The sequence below is a fragment of the Lygodium microphyllum genome, chromosome 10 (assembly GCF_053477565.2).
Source record: "Lygodium microphyllum isolate KBCC chromosome 10, Lygodium_microphyllum_v1.1.10, whole genome shotgun sequence".
NCBI lineage: Eukaryota > Viridiplantae > Streptophyta > Polypodiopsida > Schizaeales > Lygodiaceae > Lygodium > Lygodium microphyllum.
This window is the reverse complement of record NC_141144.1, coordinates 28,565,749-28,585,838: the sequence shown is the minus strand read 5'-3', so window position 1 is coordinate 28,585,838 and position 20,090 is coordinate 28,565,749. Positions and strand designations below refer to the sequence as shown.

General features: G+C 45.4%; 1 protein-coding gene across 2 annotated transcripts in view; it reads left to right on the top strand.

Moving 5' to 3' along the window:
- The window catches only part of LOC148029832 (inositol hexakisphosphate and diphosphoinositol-pentakisphosphate kinase VIP2-like), a 269,020-nt gene that overhangs the window by 153,950 nt on the left and 94,980 nt on the right, over positions 1 to 20,090 (top strand). The window lies entirely within an intron of this gene.

The window sequence follows — 20,090 nt, the reverse complement described above, 5'->3', positions numbered from 1 at the left end:
GACCTTACACCAACAAAGGTAGCCCATCAAAGAGAGTGCATGCCATAGAAGCCGAGAAATTGAGCAGTTTACAGAGATGGTTGGCTCATCATTGCAAAGCAGCATCCATGATGTTGGCATGACATATGAGACAAAGTTGAGATTGCAATGTGGAACTGCGATGGAGCCACGAGGAGTGACAGAGATTTATTTGAGGGGATCTGAGTTGAGAGGTTACTGATAGGAAATGGCTTGCTGCCGTTGCACAATGCTCACGAGAAGGGACTCAAGGGTCAAAAGGGGTAGCATGTGTATACAAGGAGAAGCTACATCCCATTTTGCAGATTATGAGGAGAGATGAGAAGACTCACTTCCGATACACACATATCACTCATGTGACATATATGTGCAGTATGCCATTTTGCTGCCACAGGCTCCACATGTGCTACCCATGGAGGAGTCACCCTACCTATCACTATACAAGGATATTCTTTGTTAGTTCAGCATCGTGGAGATGCCCATAGCGATACCTTAGGTACCATTTTAATCATCATTGAGGGAAATGCGGAAAAAGAAATGGAACCAGAAATGGAAATGAGAAGTTTGGAGGAGGGGGAAATGGAAACACCACATCATCAAGGGGGGAGGACAAAAGGGGGGCGAGCTTAGAGTCTATGTGTTTAGAAGTTAGAACTTCGAATGGAAGTCTCAAAATCCAAGCTTTCTCTAAAGTCGAAGTTTAGATAGATATATATATATGTGTGTGTGTGTGTGTGTGTGTGTGTGTAGAGAGAGAGAGAGAGAGAGAGAGAGAGAGAGAGAGAGGAGAAAAGAAGCGATGGCGGGAGGAACGAGACCAGTGATGGCGAGATGGGACCTGTCGTAGGGTTTTTGCGCCCTGCCTCTTTCGGATTGTTCGTCCTTGCCCCTCAGCCCATTGTCAGCCTGCGCCTTGCTTTGTATTCTGCCTACGCTGCGCTGCCTGTTGGGTGTAGGCTCTATACCCTTGCAGAGGTCGTTCTCAGCACCATCATAGCATACAAGGGTACCTGCGTCTTCTGCACAGGGAGCCCGCCTGTGTCCCTGCCACTGTTGGCAGGCTTCGAAGGTCGTCTGACTTGTGGATCGTGGCTCCCCATCTGACCTGCGCAGGGTCTGTTCGTGGTGTCCTATTCTTCTTTCGGATTCTGGATCTGCGCAGAGAACCTGAAGCACAACAGCCTATAGAAGACGCCCCTCTGCCTTCAACCTCTCTTCTGTTCGCGGGTGCGCCTGGTCGTTTTGCTCCCTTCTGCAGAGGCGCCCAGTTGCGGTCAACCCTAAGCCCCACAGACGTCAGAGAGGCAGTGTCCCGTCCAGTGTGCTCGTTGCTCTGTACACAGAGAGAGAGCTCCCTCGGGATAGGCCACGGCTGAGGCCGCCAAGTCTGCGGGACTTGCACAGAGAGAGAAAGAGAGAGAGAGAGAGCGGGCGCGAACGCGAAGACAGCAGTATGGCTGGCCTGGATATGGATTTTCTCGACCGGACGGTGGCAGCCCTTGGCCCTGCTTCAGATGCAGAGGAGCCGGAGGATATGGTGCCATGCACGGAGGAGTTGCCTCCGGGTTTTGAACTGCCACCTGCCGGCAAACGCTCCAAGCATACTTCTGATGAGCCAATGGGTCCTCCGGAACGTTCCTATGCGCAAGTGGCCTCTGATCCTGTGGATTCGCAGGAAATTGACTGGGAGCATTTGCTGGACTTTGCCAATACTCTGCTTGGCGATTATGTCCAGCATAATAACGAATCTTTTTCTGATGCGGCAACGGATGATGTGTTGGAAGCCACAGTGGACCCCAAATCAGTCTTGCGATCCTTCTCGGTGTTTTATGACCGTGCAGTTATACTTTTCTTCACTGGTAGGATCCCAGTGCATCTTCCTTGGACCTCGCGCCTTTTATGAGGTGCTGTTGAAATCGGAAACGCATCGAGCTGAGCTCCTGTCCAAGTTGCCACTATTCTTTGATCGTCGCTTGGTCCATGTTGTGCCATGGCGCCCCATGGCCGACTTCCAGCGTCTGCTTCAACGAGAATGCCCGGTGTGGGTGGAGGTGGAAAATTGTCCGGCGGTCTATTGGCCCATGTTGAAGGATGCGATGACGGTTGTGGGAACAGTGTTGGTTCCCCCAAGCCTCAGGGCGATGAACCGAAACCGTTTATGCATGCTATGGGACACGGCCAGGAAAAGGCCCGCGTGGCTTCGCCTCAATTGTTCAGGCATGCATCCTTTGCATTTCCGCTTAAAATGGGGCAACTTTGCGGGACACTGCTTTTCATGTGGTAAATTGGGGCATTTCATGGCCGAATGCCCTGAAAGGCAACCGTCTTCAGAGGATGCGCAGGTTGTGCTGTCTAAGGATGACATGGTGCTTGATGCCACGCCCCAGGAAGCCCTTCAGTCTCCTCATGTCATGGATAAAGGCAAACAACAGGTCCTGAGTATGGATGCCCGTCGCACTGACTGGATTGAGGCACGTCCCAAAAAAGGTAAAAAGTTGGATGCAGGCCTGGCAGATCTTGGGCCTACTGCTTCCCAGGATTCAGTGCACACGTATACGCGCAGGAAAGAAATGGTCACTTCACAGCAGGCTGTGCATCCTACGGCCCCGTCTGCCCCCCGTAATCAGTCTCCAAGGAGAGTCTATACCGACGGCCCCAAAGGCCCACCTGCTAAGCTGGCGTTTGATGCCAAAGGTAATGTTATTACACCTTGGGATCGGCGTTATCCCCGCCCCTCTCCCAAGGCAGTGGATTTCCCTTCTACCTCTAAAGCAGGTCGCCAGAATTCGTTTGCAGTATTGGCTGATTTTCTGGATGAGGGTGTCCTGGATGCTCTCGCGGAAAAGGTGAAATCGATGCAGCAGGCGCCTCGTTCCTGACTTCCTTCTTTGAGGATACATGAAGATAGCCACGTGGAATGTGCGAGGCATTTGCTCTCGCCATAAGCAACATGCCATGTGGACCGTCTTGCATGAGAACCAGTGGGATGTATTGTGTGCAGTTGAGCACAAAAGTCACGGTGAAGTAGGAAAAGTTGTGGATTGTCATGGATTCCGTCTGTTTTATGCAGGGACCCATGCTACGCACTATTCGGGCGTGCTGATGATTGTCCATGAGAAATATCAGCCTGTCCTTGTTAAAAATGATGTGCAGGGCCGCTTTCTGGTAATCAAAGTCTTATTTGAAGGAGAGATTTTATGGTTGTTGGGCCTCTATGCTCCGAATGATCCCGCATCCCGACGGGATCTTTGGTCCACTTTGCAGGGCTCCATGTCACTCGGCCGAAGGGGGTTTTTGATGGGTGATTTCAATATGTGTGTTGACTCTTCTCAGTCCACTTGAGGGCATTCGGTAATGGATACGCCGGAAAGCGGGGTGTGGAGTTCCTTTGCTTTGCACGTACTCAAGCAAGATCTTTGGTCGTGGCTTCACCCTTCTTTTTCGGGGTTTACTTTTCATTCCGCACAATATGCAACTACCTGGTCGCGGCTGGACAGAATGTATATCATGCAGGGGGATGATTTTCTTCCCGAGATGCTGGAAATGAAGGTCTTGCAGCAATATGCGTTGTCGGATCATTTCCCCCTCCAGCTTGAGATGCGGGCACAATCTATTGCACCTTTTGTGCAATTGCTGGATAGGCTCCCTTTACGTTTCAACTCCTCTTATTTGAAGCATTCAATTTTCCAGGGCTACATGCAGCAGTTGATTGAGAGGTTCTTATTGGACTTCGCCTCTGAGGGCTTGCCGTCATTTGCACGGCTGCTCTCTAATGTGCAGCGGGTTGCTCGGCAGTACGGGATCCATCATGCCTCGCTTTGTCGCCGACGTCGACATGCAGCAGAGGACTTACTGGCTTTGGTCCGTTCCTTGCTCCTGGATTCCCCAGATGATGATTTTCTGCTGTCACTGGAGAGGCGTTTGGCCCATCTTATTCAAGTGTTTCAGTTGAAATCTTATCAGCAGGCCAAGCTGCATAACTTGAGTGACACATTGCAAGATAGTGCCTGCCAGTCTCATAAGTTCTTTCGCGCCTTGCATGCGTCTCCGGCTCGCGAAAATATGACCAGACTCCAGGATTCGGAAGGTCGCAGGGTCACTGATCCGCAGACCATTGTCACTATGTGCAGAAATTATTTTATGGAACTTCTTGGTTCTTCTCCCTCGCCTTCTAGCCAGGTTACGCATGCCCGCTCGGTCTTCTATCATCTGGTCCGCCAGCAGGTTTCAGTTGATATGCAAGCCACTTTGGAGGCCGATATTTGCGAGGAGGAGGTTATGGATGTTTTGTTGCACCTGCCGAAGGATAAAAGTCCTGGCTGGGATGGTCTCACTAATGAATTCTTTCAGACCTCGGCCACGCAGTTGGTGAAGCCATTGGTGGTCATGTTTCAGCAGGTTTGGGAAACAGGGGTCATGCCCTCCTCATGGAAAGAAGGCCTTATCAAACTAATTCCAAAGGTCCCTTCGCCGTCAAAGCTGCAACACTGGAGACCAATCTCTTTGATGGGGTCCATGTATAAAATCTACTCCAAAGTGCTGGCGAATCGGCTACACAAGCACCTTCCAGCTATTGTGCATCCTCTCCAATATGGCTTCATTAAGGGCCGCAACATTCTGCATAATATCTTAAATGTGCAAATGGCTATTGACTATGCGCGGCACTCCGGTCAGGAAGTGGTATTGATTCAATTGGACTTGGAAAAGGCGTTTGATTATGTGGACTGGTCTTTCATTGCAGATCTCATGTCTGCTATGGGCTTTGGTACCCGGATGTCCCGATTGATCTATACCATTAGTGCTGCGGCTTCCTCCAGAGTTATGCTGAATGGTGGGGTTACAGAGCCATTTGTCCTTGCACGCTCGGTCATACAGGGTTGTCCTTTGAGCCCTGTCTTCTTTGCCCTGGCGACTCACCCGGTCCTTTCAATGTTATCCTCCATGGCAGCCTCTGCTCAGCTGGCAGGCCTGTCTCTCCCTTTGGGTCAGCACTTCGTTAGCCAATCTTTGGCTGATGACACCTTTATGATTTTGCAGGCGGACAGGGACAACATTCGAAGGGCCTTAGATGTTTGGACACTCTTTGGTCAGGCCTCTGGGCTTCGCATCAATGCCTTTAAGTCAGCCATTCTAAGTTGTACGGAGCCTGATTTACAGTCATTAGGCTGGCAAGGCCAGGTGGTTTCCCGTGGCTCCATTGTCAGGCATCTTGGATACCCATTGGGGGTGGATGTACGGCCAAAAGACTTGCTGGAGTGGAATTCACAAAAACTAGCGGCGAAGTTTATGTATTGGAAGTCGCAAGCGTGGCCATTCCATATTCGCCTCAAAGTGGCCCAGACAATCATGCTACCAATGCTAACGTATTTCCTGCCTTTGTTGCCATGGACGCCTACTACTTTGAAGGCTCTCACTCATCCCATCCGTTTCATGCTATGGAAGAAGGATTCACTGCAGGCAGGCATTTCGTGGATTTCATGGTCACATACATGTACCCCTAAGCGCATGGGTGGTGGAGCTATTTTGGATGCAGAAACTCATATGCTAGCTCTCCGTTGGTCCCTTTTTCGTGCCATGTGTGTGGATCATCACCCGTGGACCATCATAGCCTGTTATTTTCTTAAGGACAGCGGGCTCCGCCATGGTAACACACGGCTTCGGGCCTCCTGGTGGCATGTCCTTAATGCTGACTCTCGTTTTTCCAGTCCCTCTTCCTCTTTGTTACTGCATTTGGTCAGCTCTTGGAAAGTGGTGCTCCAAAAGGCCTGTTGGCACCCAGTAGGGGACCGCTTGCAGACTAACTCCTTTCAGCTGGAATTGTTGGCAGTATCGAGACTCCTTTCATGGGAAGATTAAAATCAGCTCAGACCAAGATTTAACCGCATGGCCCGTTTTGGTGTGACGTCGGTTGCGGATGCTACCCTTTCCACTCGCAATGTCCTCGTATCGTTTCGGACTGCTAGGCGACTCTTCAAGATCCCGCGCGGATACCGTGATTTATGGCAAAAGCTTTCGTCGGAGCTTCAGGGTAGGCAACCCTTTCCTGCGCTGGCTGTGGATCGCCCTTGGCAGGACTGGGACCTTGCAGGCCGGTTGAGTCTGGAAAAGGCCTCTACTAATCAGGTGTATCATCTTCTCATTCAAGATCACCAATGGCTGGGTGAGAAAGCTAATACTGTTTGGGGACTGCGGAAATCGCTGTCATGGTGGCAGACAACGCTGATGGAGGGCTGGCTGAATAAGACACCTTTCAAATGCAAGGTCTTTCTTTGGCGGGTGATGATTGGTGGTCTTCCTCTTGCCTCGGCCCTTGCCAAGCGTCGCATCTCGAATGGCAATTGTTTCTTCTATACCACACCGGCGGAATCGGCCCGACATCGTTTTCTTTCTTGCCCGCTCGCCAAAAATATCTGGTCACTCTTGTCGCACATTTGGCGCGCGGTGGTGGGGTCCTCACTAACTCCTTTCGACTGGGTTTTTGTGCGCCTGAAGTATCCCACACCGCCACAGTTGCATGTGAAGATCTTATTTCACTTTTTCAGATACTGGGGATGCTGGCACATTTGGACCACGCGCAATGCTTTCCTCTTTGATTCGGCCTCTAATGTACCGCGACACATTGCCAGGCTTAAAGGGCTCGTGCATTGGCAGCTAGATCTCATCCGACACTCCGACTTGCTCCCTCGGGAGGATTTGCATCCTTGGCATATGGCAATTGCCTCTGGGTCGTTGCCATGATTGGTGTAACCTTTTTAGTACATTACTACGGGGATTCCCCACACGTTGGCCTAGGGCCCTCGTGTCTCTTGTAATCAGAAAAAGAGAGAGAGAGAGTGAGAGAACCTCTTCACATGATCGCTTAGTGTCATCATGTATCTTGTAATCAAGTAATCTTGTATTTTTTTCGTAATTAATACAATTACCTTTTACGAAAAAAAAAAGAGAGAGAGAGAGAGAATATTAACGTCTCTAAAAGGTCAATGTGGCCTATGAGACCAAAGCAATACATACAATGATGGTGTGTTTCTCATCTGGAACGAGAAAAGATGAAAAACATGCCTATAAGACTGAAAAAATGAAATAGTGTCCTATAAAAGAGAAACATGTCAATGATCTAAAAGTTAAAGTAGAAAAAGGAAAACTCTCCATCAATGAGATGTTTGTCCTCTAAGCAGGTGTATCTCTGCATGGCTGAGGCGTCTCGGCATCTGTCTCCTGTGGCGCTCAATGATGGCTTTAATTTTTTCTGTGGTGTGGATGTCTAGGCCTTCGTCCGGGTGGACGTGGGCGCCTAGACCGGCTAAGTGCCACTGCTCTATCCAAAGGGACACCTACAGAAGATGAGGTCCAATGATGATGTACTCCTGTAGGCTCTGTGGCAGTAGCAGTGGTATCTGCCATAGTTTGTGAAAAAGTCAGTGACTGCTCTCTGTCTATGTGACCCGAGCTGTGGGGGCATCCTACTCCATAGAATTGTTGCTTTGTGCCTCTGGAGCTCCAAGAGGAAGAATCCCAAGCATCTCTGATCCTCAAACTGCATGATCCGTCTCAGGGGTCCAAAACCCTCTCGAAACAGACAGTGGTATCTAGCTCGGATATCGTAATATACAGTGCATCGGCAGATGTAGTGTTCCTTTGTCTTTGGCTCTCTGCCGCATAGTTGCCCAATCTCTATTGGCCCACTCCTTGTCTTTAAGTCAATCAGGGGATTCTAATGATGAATTGATCACATGCATTGAATGGTTGAAAGGCAGGGTTCATTCTCTTCAAGAACAGGAATATGCAAAATACAAACTGTTGGCCAGGGCACAAGCTTTATACAATAATAATTGCCAATCCCATCAATTCTTTGCTCGCCTGCACGAGAAATATGCTAGGGAAAATATTATGCGCTTAATGGATGAACAGGGTGTTATGGTGATGGATCTGGCCGCCATCATTCGTATGTGTGTCGACTTTTATAAGTCCTTGTTGGGACTGCAAGAGAATTCTTCTGATGCTGTCTTCTCTGCTCGCCGCTATATTTGTGAGTTGGTAAGCAACCAAGTCAAACCAGAATGGGTGGACTTAATGGAGGCGGATATTTCAGAAGAAGTGCTGTCCCATCTACCCCCGAAGGAAAAGCCCTGGCTAGGATGGGCTTCCTAATGAGCCGTTTTCAGCTAATGTGCAGTAGCTTAAAGACCCATTGACTCGCCTGTGCCAGCAACTGTGGAACTCTGGTACCATGCCATTCGATTGGAAGATTGCTGTCATTCGGTTGTTGCCCAAGGTTCCCTCCCCTACCTCTTTGAAACAATGGAGACTTTGCGTTATGGGTTCGTTATATAAAATCTTCTCCAAAATCATTGCGAACCGATTGCAGAAAGTTTTTCCGCATCTGGTTCATCCACGTCAATATGGGAATATCATGCATAACATCTTGAATGTTCAACTGGGAATTGACTATGCTAAAGCTTCAGGACAGCAAGTGGTGATGCTTCAACTTGATATTGAGAAGGCATTTGATCATGTTAGCTGGCCTTTTTTGCGGCAATTATTGTCTACAATGGGATTTGGCCCTCGCATGGTTTCTCTTGTTGACACTATTGGTCAGGTAGCTGTAGCTCGTATTGCTCTTAATGGAGGGATCACGGAAGAAATTGCCTTGTCTCGATCTCTTAGGCAAGGCTGCCCTCTCAACCTTTTGCTGTTTGCTTTGGTCACTCACCCGATGCTCTCATTGTTGGACAAGTTGGTTGATCAAGGTGAGGTAGTTGGCTTGACTCTTCCCAGTGGTACCTAACTTGTGGGCCAATATTTGATAGATAATTCTTTTATGTTCCTTAAGGCTGATTGCACTAATGTTAATCGGGCAATGGTGGCATGGAATCTTTTTGCTTTGGCATTTGGTCTTCATATTAATACGTAGAAATCCACACTTCTCTCTTGTACGGAGACTGATCTGCAGGCCTTGGGCTGGCATGGAATTGTGATCCCAAAGGGAAATATAATAGACACTTGGGATATCCTATTGGGGTGGAGGTAGCACCCCGGGCGTTACTGGATTGGATGGCCTCTCGGATTCATGACAGGTTCATGTACTGGAAATCTCAAGGCTGGCCTTTATATGTCAGACTGGAAGTTGCTCAAAGTATTATGATCAGTATGATATCATTCTTTTTACCACTCCTTCCTTGGACTAAGAAGTCCCTGCTGGAACTTGTATTCAGGTTTATGTTGTGGAAAAAAAAGGAGAATCGGTTGGGTTAGGTTTGGATTTCGTGGCAGCATGTGACTATGCCTAAACCAATGGGGGGAGCAGCCTTGTTGGATGTTAATTTGCATATGAAAGCCTTGAGGTTGGCCCTTTTGCAGGTGTTATGTGTACAGAGTCATCCTTGGTCGGACATTGCAAAATTTTTCATTGAAAAGACTGGTATCTCTCATGGTAATACGGTTATTTGTGCCTCCTAGTGGCATGTGCTTAACTCCTCGAGACCAATTAAGACCACCGAGTCTTTTCTCCTTTCTCATTTGATTGCATCGTGGTAGCAGGAGATCTTACGTTTTTTAGTTTGTCGCCCTTCTGAGATTCGCAAAGAGGCGAATTCATTGCAAGGAGAGGTCTTAGGCTCCTGCAGGTTGTTGGATTGGCCGGACAAAGATTTGCATAGACTCAAGTTTAATAGGATGGCTCGTTCGGGATTGCAGACAGTTTTTGATGGTGTTATTCCCGGGCAGTCCCGCCTTTACTCTTTTCGGCATATTCGTCAACACTTTCGGGTACCCTGTGGATATTGTGATATCTGGTCATCCATATAGGTCACACTTTAGAGGTTCTCTTCTTTACCAGTGCTATAGCCATTGTATCCATGGCGTGACTGGAAGTTTGTGATTCCAGATGATTTTGAGAAGAGGTCTGCTAACTAGATATACCATCAGATGGTGGAGGCCAAGAGATGGGTCACTACGAAGGCGAATAAATTATGGCATATTAAGGACGACAAAAAGAAGTGGTAGGAAAGATTCCTTCAGCTTTGGAAGTCTAAGGTTTCCTGTCAGGGAAAAGTCTTCTTGTGGAGACTGTTGATTGCCCGAAAGATCTCTGCTGGTAGTTGTGTATTTTGCACTACATGTGATGAAACATTGCTTCATCTTTTTGCCCCTTGTCTAGTAGCGCGACAGATTTGGTGCTTTATTTCTAGTGTTTGGCTCTCGGCGACTCAGCTCCGGATATCAGCCCGGTCATGGATTATGGGAAAGCTACTCTCCGTGCCTTCTTTGCATTCTGATTATTCCTGCCTATTCCAATTCCTTAGATGGACTGCCTTATGGCATATTTGACGAACTTGGAATGCCTTTCTTTTTGATTCTTTCGTCACTTTCTTTGAGGACCGGATGGTCTGATGTAACAAAATGTAAAGAGGGAGAGGGAGGGAGGGAGGGAGGGAGGGAGGGAGAGAGAGAGAGTTTCTCGGATGACCTGATGGTCTAATGTAACAGAAAGTAAGAGATACAGAGAGATTGCTGACCTGATGGTCTGATATAAATATTTACTACTTAATTCAATTATCTTCACGAAGAGAGAGAGAGAGAGAGAGAGAGAGAGAGAGAGAGAGAGAGAGAGAGAGAGAGAGAGAGAGAGAGAGAGAGAGAGAGAGAGAGAGAGAGAGAGAGAGAGAGAGAGAGAGAGAGAAAGAGAAAACCTCTTCACATGATGGCTTTGTGTCATCATGTATCTTGTAATCCAGTAATCTTGTATTTTTTTCGTAATTAATACAATTACCTTTTACGAAAAAGAGAGAGAGAGAGAGAGAGAGAGAGAGAGAGAGAGAGAGAGAGAGAGAGAGAGTTGGTACAAGGTGCTATATAGGCTGGGTACAATTCATATGTGTTCCAAGTATGGTGTGGAACTGCTCATGGAGCTTGGTCATCCTAAAATGTCCTGTATGGGTCTATCTAACATTGAGAGGCTGAATCCGTAGGGCAGGGCCCTCCGGTGGCGGTGTAGTATCCCTTGTATCCTTGACATGGTCCTCCTGCGGGGGTGGGGGCGGGGCCAGGTTTAGCGTGGACGCCGGGCTTTGCTTCTTGCTATGACTATGGCTAGGGTGTTCCCCCGTGGCTGGGAGGTCAGTGGGGCTGGTGGGGGACTCAAGGGCGGGGATGGTAGTTGATTGTTGGTAGAATTATGTGAGCAGGCATTGGGCGGCTCTTGTCTCTGCTCGGAGGTCTGGAGGAGGTGGTCTCTGTGGCGCTGTATTTCGAGCACGAAGAGCCCAAGACATCTTTGGTCCTTGAAATCCATCACTCTGGAGAGTGACCCAAATCCTTCTTTGAACAGGCAGTGGAAGCGTCCCTGGATCTCGGAGTCCGCTGGGCACTTGGATATGTAGTGTTCTTCTATCTCCGGCTCGAGTTGGGAGATTTGACAAATCGGATCTTCTAGTGGGAAGGGATGGGTTCCATATCTACTTGTCTCGACACATAGTTGGTGTGAAGATGTATGGATCTGTCCGATGGCGCTTCTGACTCCATGGTACAAGTGTGCGTCCATGTAGCTTGGGCGGGTAATGAAGCTGTTCGGAGATATGTGCAGGAAGTGCTCCTGGTAGAAAGCCTTCTTTGTCCCTAGGTCTTCTGTAGGAGCCACCGATGTCTTGGCTGTGTATAGCTGAATGATGTCCATTCTGATGATACGGTTCACATCCTCTTGACTGAGCTCCAGGTGGGGGCAATCTAGGCTGTATTGTAGTGGGCGGAGGTGGTCCATGTTTAGGCCATGTAGCTGTAGCCAGGTTTCTGTTCGGACATACTAGCATTCAGTGTCTTCTGGAGGCAGGATGATATTTAAGGTAGAAGAGGTGGAGGCAGACTCCACTAGCTTTCGGCAATGAAGGCACTGTAAGCCATTTGTAGTCTTCTGGAGCTCTTTATGTATGCAGACAGGAAGCCGAGTATGGAGTTTCTGCATAGCTAGGACTGAAGGCCTTGGCTGAATTTGTTGTTGCTTTTCTTTTGAAGGTCGAGCCATAGCATAGTTGTTAGCAGCAATCTCTCTGATTGATACAGGAGTTGGAGGAAACATTTCATTTTTTTGTGTAATACTAACATCCATGTTCCATTGTTGAGGTAGCTAGAGTTCAGACCAGTTTACGACCTGGGGAGTCAACCTTTTAGTAGTGGCATCTGTTTTCATGATTATGTTCTGGCCTTTGTCCTTAGGATCTAGTGAAAGTCCTTCAAAAACACTAGGGAGAGCAGAATTGACTAAACGAAGGACCACTCGATACTCGATTGCTAGATGTATGCTTCCTGATTTCAGTTCCAGACCTTGAGTTTGAAGTTTGAGAGTAAGAATCTCAGAAAAGTATGGATCATCTAAAGATATGAGAAAAGTAGGACGAAGTTCCATGTAGATTGGGCCGTTAGATAGAAGGGACATTATTGCACCTACTAACATATTCTCTAAGGTTTTGTGTCTAGTATCTAAGATAGCAGTTAGAGCTGTAACAGGTAGACCCTTGCGAAATAGGGAAACTAATCCTATTGCAACATAGCCTAAATACATATAATTATAGCCCTTTGATTTTGCTTCTTGGGTCAATTCTGAAGGTTTTTCAAGAAGTTTGAGAAAGTGACTGTCTACTTGGCTATTTAAAATAGTGAAGTTACCATTCTCATTCACGTACATTGTAGAAGCTTTGAAAAGATGAAACTTCTCTTCATAGATCTCCGCAGGTCTAATGGCAGGAAGTTGCCATTTTTCAGCTGGTTTAGCCTCATCGATTGAAAGAGTGCTGTGCCGGAGGGATGATACTTCTTTGAAAGGGTACGAGCAAGAGCCATAATACTTCGGAATGGACGATCTCGGATTACAAGAGAAGACAGGGTATTGAGCCAAACACCAACGCCACTACGGCCAACGGCAAACACGGCAATAACATCCTTAGGGGATCTTCGATTGCAAGAGAACTCACTCCAGAACTCGAAACGCTTACGGTTCTGATATCAACTTTAGAGCGAACGCACGGAAACACAATACGAACGAAGAAAGCAAAATCAAACAGGAGACAGAGACCACTAGATAGAGGAGATGAAGCATATATATAGCATGAAGCTTCTTGTACAAGGTAGAGAAGGGTACATGGAGTAGGTAGATATGGCGGAAGGAGTAGTTACAAGAGTGTATGGAAGGTGTATTGGAAGCACGAGCGTAAGTAGAAGCTTAGCGGGTATGGAGCTTGAGGAAGAAGGAAGCTTGGGAGGAATGGTGGAGGTAACTTGATGGCGAAGATAGTCAGAAAGCTTGGAGGAGTATGGTGGAGAGCTTCGTGTAACGTGGGTATGGATGAGGAAGATGGAGAGGCTTAAGGGGAAGTGCTTGATGGAGCAAGGGAGTATGAAAGCTTGGAGCGGCTTATAGTTATGGAGGAAGGAAGCTTGGAGCGGCTTAGGGTAAGTGCTTGATGGAGCAAGGGAGTATGAAAGCTTGGAGCGGCTTACAGTTATGGAGGAAGGAAGCTTGGAGCGGCTTACGGTTGTGGAGGAAGGAAGCTTAGAGCGGTGTGAGGGTAAGAGCTTGAGGCAATGAGGGTTTACACAAGGGAAGCTCGAGGGAGAAGCTTGAGAAAGAGGGCTTGCACCAAGGAAGCTTGGAGAAAAAGCTTGAGAGAGAAGGTGCCAGCTTGAGAGAGAAGGTGTGTACAAGGGAAGCTTGGAGGAGAAGGTATGTGAGGCTTGTACCAAGGAAGCTTGGGAAAAAAGGTATGTGAGGCTTGTTAAGCACCTCCTAAAAACTAAGAACCACTACGCAAAAATAAAACTTTGTACAAGGGACTTGTGAAAGTTCGAGACCCACAAAACTCTGAACCTCTAAAACTTGAAGTCCCCCCCCCTTTTAAGGATGAGAGAGCCTTCTTTTATCGATCCAAGGGAGGTCCCTTTTACAATATAGATGGGTATTTTATATTAGAGAAGGAACTCTCTAGAGAGAATGGATTTCTTATCAAAAGGTGGAAGAACAATGTGCTTCCCACGGGAAGGTGGAAGAGTCACATTTTTGGCCATGTGAAGAAGTACTGTCAAAAAATATTTATATGCCTTTTTAGATGTACTCGTAAGATTTCTTTGATTTTCTTCCACGTGCCTTTTGTTACCATGTGCCTTCGTAAATGTATTCCTTTTTCAAAGTGTTTGGAAAGTCTTTGTTGCTGACATGGTATTTTCATCCATCTTTTCTTTTTGTTAAAGAAATGTTTTGGCATTTCTTTTTTCTTCTTCTATTTTTTTAAAGCATCATTTCATCCATCATTTCATCTGTCATTCCTCACTTCTTCATGATTTTCTCCTCTTCTTTGTTTTGCATAAAGAACTATGTATGTTACTTGTTTGTGGTGTATAAAGAAATATGCATGTTGATGTGACTTCTTCTTCTTTTAATTTGCACACCTAAAAATTTGTAATGTGAATGTGCATTTTGCAAGGTTTTGATTTATGTCCTTACCTTTGCAAAAGTGTGCATTGTGCATGCTTTTGAGTTTCTTTGTGAGTGTCACATTTGGCTAAGGCTCTCCTTTTACTATTTAAAACAAGTGATATTTTCTTTTGAAAATAACCCTTGTAGTTGCAGTTTGTTGCTAATCTCACTACTACGGAATGAGAATTAACATTTTACACCTTTGGCTTGGGATCATCCTTTTCATTCTTTGCTTGAGATCCACCTTTGGTGATTGCTTTTTATGACGTTTTGGGAGGGCTCCGTTTGAATTGTTCTTTGACTATTTTGGTAGAAGATTTAGCCATGGAAAGGCGTAGTTTTCTTTGTTGACCTCCTTGTTGTTGTGGTGGGTAGCCTTGAGATAAAGAAATTTTCTTTGGCTATGAAGGATGTTCCTTTGGAGAGAGCATTCTTTTCTTCTCTATTGCTTTAGCTCATGTTGAAGGCGGCCAAGCTAGAGAGACCAAGCTTCTTTTGATGTGTTGTGTTGTTAGAGGGGCTTTTGTCGGTGAAGGATGCTTCTTGTAAGCACTCTAGTCATCTTTAGGTGTGGAGAATAACCAGGGTGATAGTGTTTTGCTCAGAGGCCTGTTTTAGATAGTAGCTTTGCTGAGAAAACCCTAATATTTTATTTACTACTAGTAATTTATTAGTAGTAAGGTGCTTATCATTATTTCTGTGATTTTGCAAGGGACAACTTGCAAGGAGCACCTTTTATGCTATTATTCTCTTCAGGGATTAGACGAGAGATAAGACCCGGAGCATTGTCTTCATATTTTTCTTTAAGAGATTCCCACCATCTTTTGAGATTACCTTCAATACCTGGATCATCATCTTTATATATATACTTCAGAGATTACCATCATCTCCGAAGATCACCTTTGATGCCGGAATGGAAGATAGGATCCAAGGAAGTTCCAAGAATTTGAGAGAAGATCTTCATAGGATTGACATCGATCATCAAATAGTCTGGTTGTGGCCATAATAGAGGATTCTGCTTTTCTTGGAAGATGGATGGAGTTTCTTCCTCTTTGAAGGAAAGATATGCAGTATAAAATGGTGACACATTTTTTTTTCTCTGTAGAGAGAATATATGCATCACATAGGGAATGTGTTTTAGGTACCACCAAATAAGGCCTTTGATCGTAGTCAAATGCTTTGACCTGATCTGCATCATCAATATTCCACCCTTGACTATGAGGGGAGGCATAATATTTAAACTGGGTAGAGCTTAGGGAATCATAGCCCTTTTTGGTGTGAGTGGAATATTTCATCTTGTGAGGATGATATGAAATATAGTTAAGGATAGGGCTAAGGGAAAGTTTGTCCAGCTTACTGAGTTCACCATGACATTTATAATAATCCCAACTGATATTATCAACATAGTCCTTATAAGAATATAATCTTTCTTTAGTTTGGTCATTACCATCCCAACCAGTATCATCATTACATGTGTGTTGTATTCTGTGTTGAAACGGTTCGGAGTTTGGTTGGAGACCATTTGAGGACAGTTCTTTAGGGATAGCATAGCACTGCTCTGGATCTGTTCTGTCACCAAGAGGAATATGTTTTGCATCTGTTCCCAGAGTGGAGGCCCGAACTGAGTCTGTTGATTTTGAGGAAGGAAAGTAGGGATGGGATAGACTCTCATCCTTTGATATAGCATTGTAATTTTCCTTCTTCATATTTCCTTTATTCTGATTTGCAAAGATTAGTCCATTTTCGTGGAGGAACTCCAAAATGGTTTTGTCATAATCTTTGTATGTGGGCACATAGTCTTCCAGCGTTGCATGCTTTGAGCTTTGGATATTGGGTTGTAGATACATGTATTCCCATGCTGTATTATCAGCATTATGTAACATTGGGTTAGTAGAAGACCACCGACCTTTTGGAGGAATATCTTTGCTTGATCTTTCAAACTCTGTGCCTGCGTCCCTTTGTGTTGGAGGAGAAGGGTATTTTATGATGGATGCTTTATCAAGAGTATTCTCTGAGGGACTAGGAGAGAAGAGTTCTTGGAGGGTTAACGCTTCAGAGGAGCTTGTCATGAAGGGAAATGGTTTCTTTTTAGATTCTGACTTTTGTGGGGGTGTAGGAAAAGGTGGTCCTTCTAGTGATGCTTCGGGGCTTAGAGTATTTTCTTTCTCATCAGATCCTTCTTCATTGTCCAATTCTAAAGATAGAAATGTATCTGACTGAAAGAGAGATTTACCTTGATCTGCTCCCAAAGACTCTGGAGATTGAGATGTGTCTTCTTTTGACAGAGAGATATAATCTTCTTCATTTGCTTTGGAGAATGTCACAGAGATATCATCCTTTTGTTGCTCTTTCAGTATGAAGAGAGATTCTTTTGGAATGGCTTTCATCATGCTATGAGAGGGCAGATCTTTCCCATACTGTTGTTCCGAGAGGGCAGAATGGTAGGTTCCTTTTCCCAAGGTTCATCTTCTTATGCCTTGATCCAAGCATGGTCTTGTTCTGTAGCTAACTCTGCTGGAGATTGAATTACTTTTTCACTTTTGTTAGTTTGATCCTTACCACAAGGGTACTTCGGATAGTTGGACTCTTGATATGTATAAGAATTCAATGTTGGAAAATTAGGATCAGTTACTTGGGGAGAGGAAGGAGAACTGAGATCTTCTCCTAATGTGTCGTAGATATTCTCTACCCGTTCCCTTTCTTGCCAATGCTTCATGTCAGTACTGTGAAGCTCATTCTGATTCTGAGGAGCATCCATAGGGCACCGGCCTTTGAGGGCTTCCTTCTCTTTAATAGATCTGAAAGGTGTCGATGGGATTGGAGCCTTTAGTACTTATCTTGCCATAGATGCGAGAGTCTTCATGATGACACTGCTTTTCTGCTTCACAGTTTTTTTGTCCAAAACTGGTGCATCCAGCAAAGAAGCAACAAGAGATCTATTAGAGTAATCCTCCTTTTGTATAGCATCATCCTCTAGCTTGAGAGGATATCTTGTCATGGGATGTGGTTGCTTGCATCTCGCTTGGGGAAGTTCTTCATTTCTATCCCTTTTAGCTATTGCTTGCCATAGCTCTTGTTCATTGTCGGGGGACAATTTCCAAAATGTTGAGGGAGAAGATTTGGGGATCTTAGCAAACACATGATACCAGTCTTGGTCATTATCTAGGGAGAATGTCCAAGTAAGTGGAGGAGTTTTAGCCGAAGTTTCTGCACTGTTCATTGGGGGAGAAGACTCAAGAATGGGCATATTAATTAATGGAGGGTTAGGAGAGGATGTTTATTCTTCAGATGTTGGTGTAACTTGACTGGTCCCTTTTAGCTCATTTGCTTTGCTATACATCATGCAAAGCAGTTTCTGATTCTCTCTGTTTTTAAGTAATACACAAGAAGAAGTAGATGAAATAGACGATGACTCCTCTTTACCTTTATTAGCATTCTGGATTGGAGATCCCAAATCTCTGTTCTTCGAAACACAAGTAGTGGTACTTGATGACCACTTTGCTAGGATCTTGTTGTCCAAATCACTATCCTTCAAGGAATATATATTTGAACACAAGAAGTAGTGAATGGCTGTTCTTTCCTCTTGCTGTCGGGAGTAAGATAATATTGTTGAGAAGTAGGAGAGGAACTTGATGCCAATGCTTTAGGTTCTTCTTCAAGATCGGGAGGATGAGACTGTGGCGAAGCATGAGAAGACCAAGATGCAACATGGTTGCATTTATCTTCAAGATTAAGATTACCATGACAAGGCTGTTGAGTGCCGATTGGAGAAATAGATGTAAGATCGGATGCAAAATCTTTTTTTCCTTCTTTAAGATTAGTAAGACTAATTTTTTTAGAAATACGGAAAGAACCAGATGGAAGATCCTTATGTGTAGCACGAAGATTGATCGGATTAGATTGTTGAAGCTCAGAAGTTGATGGGAAATTCTGTGTCTCGTCTTTAATATCATAAGAACTTAATACAAGATTTTCGTTCTTATCCTTAGGATCAAGAGAATGAGATTGCTGAGGAACATCAAGACTAGTAGAACGATATTGTTGAGGAATAGGGGAAAGGATAGATGTAACAGGAGGAGAATAGTGTGGAACAGTAGGGAAATTAGATACAAGGCTTTTTTGGTTTTCTATGAGTTGTCCTATATGACTAGCTTGAAGAGTAACTATATTCACAAGTTTGTTAAGATCATGGAGTGTAGATCCTATAAAGGGACTTTTATGAACATTAGTGGGGTGATTAGGATAGGAGAAGGGCTCAACAAGATTATTGCTTTTGAAATATTTTTTAGATCTGAAGAAATATCATGAGAGGATAATTTTTCTGGGGATTCTAAAGGAATAGAAGAAGAGGGTTTTCTTAGGAGATAGTGAGTTTCAGTACAAGAAGCTACTCTTTTAAGAATATCACTAAAATTTATATCAGAAACTTCGTCATGCCTCGAATTTCTTTCGTTCATATGAAGTGCAGGTGGTTGTTGTGCAGAAACAGACTTTGCTTCTTCTTTAGTGTTGGAGACACGTGAACTCATCTGAACTTGAAACGAAGCCATAATAATTTCGGAATGGAAAATCTCTGATTGCAAGAGAAGACAGGGTCTTGAGCCAAACATCAACGCCACCACGGCCAATGGCAAACACGGAAATAACCCCTGTAGGGGATCTCGGATTGCAAGAGAACCCACTCCAGAACTTGAAACACTTACGGCTGTGATATCAAAGTCAGTCCTTATGTGTGTATGTGCTGGGCATGTCATAATTATGTGCTCCTCTGATTTTACACGCTGTAGTCCACACAGCTTGCATAACCTCATCTGTCTGGCCTTTCTACTCCATGCACATGTCTCGATCAATAAAGCGTGTGATCGAGTTCGAAGTCGTGCAATCCTCTGTCTAAATACCACTGAGAGCGGGTTGGCTATGTATGGCTACATATGTGCCTTTGCTTGCATGTAGGATTCCCAACATGAAGGATAGATATGCATACTGTAATAAGCAAGTTTGCCATTTTTTCCCTTGCTTTGATGTTTTGCTTGATACACTCGTAAGAGGTCTGATTGAAATGTGTCCATGCATATATCTTCGGATGCCATATCTAGATATTTATTCACTCCCCACCCTTTAAACCATTTTCACATATCCTACACCCATTTTGTTGAAAGCACTTTACTTTTCCACGTTTTCTGTAGGCGTGAGGGAGGGAGGGAGGGAGGGAGGGAGAAGCTTCTTTCGCAGCAAGGAAAACTTGAACAAATGCCAATCTTGAATAGGATGACGTGCCTGGGACTAGTCGCTGTTGTTGATGCTCTTCTCCCTACCAATGGGCGTAGTCACATGGGAAATAGGGGATGCGGGCTTGAAACGCAAGGAACTCGTCTTGAAATGCGAGACCCGACCCTATCCCCAATGCATCCTGGAAAGGGTGCGTCTCAATGTAATGATACCCGATACAGAACAATCTCTATGGCCGAGAAAGGAGAGGTGGCACAAGGAGTTCCTGGTGGGAGATATATATACTTGGGGGAGAGGGGGGAAGCGGGGTGTGGTGGGCAAAGGTCAAAGTTGGCAATCATCAGTGGTGTGACTGGTGATGCCACAGTAGGAGCACCCAGTA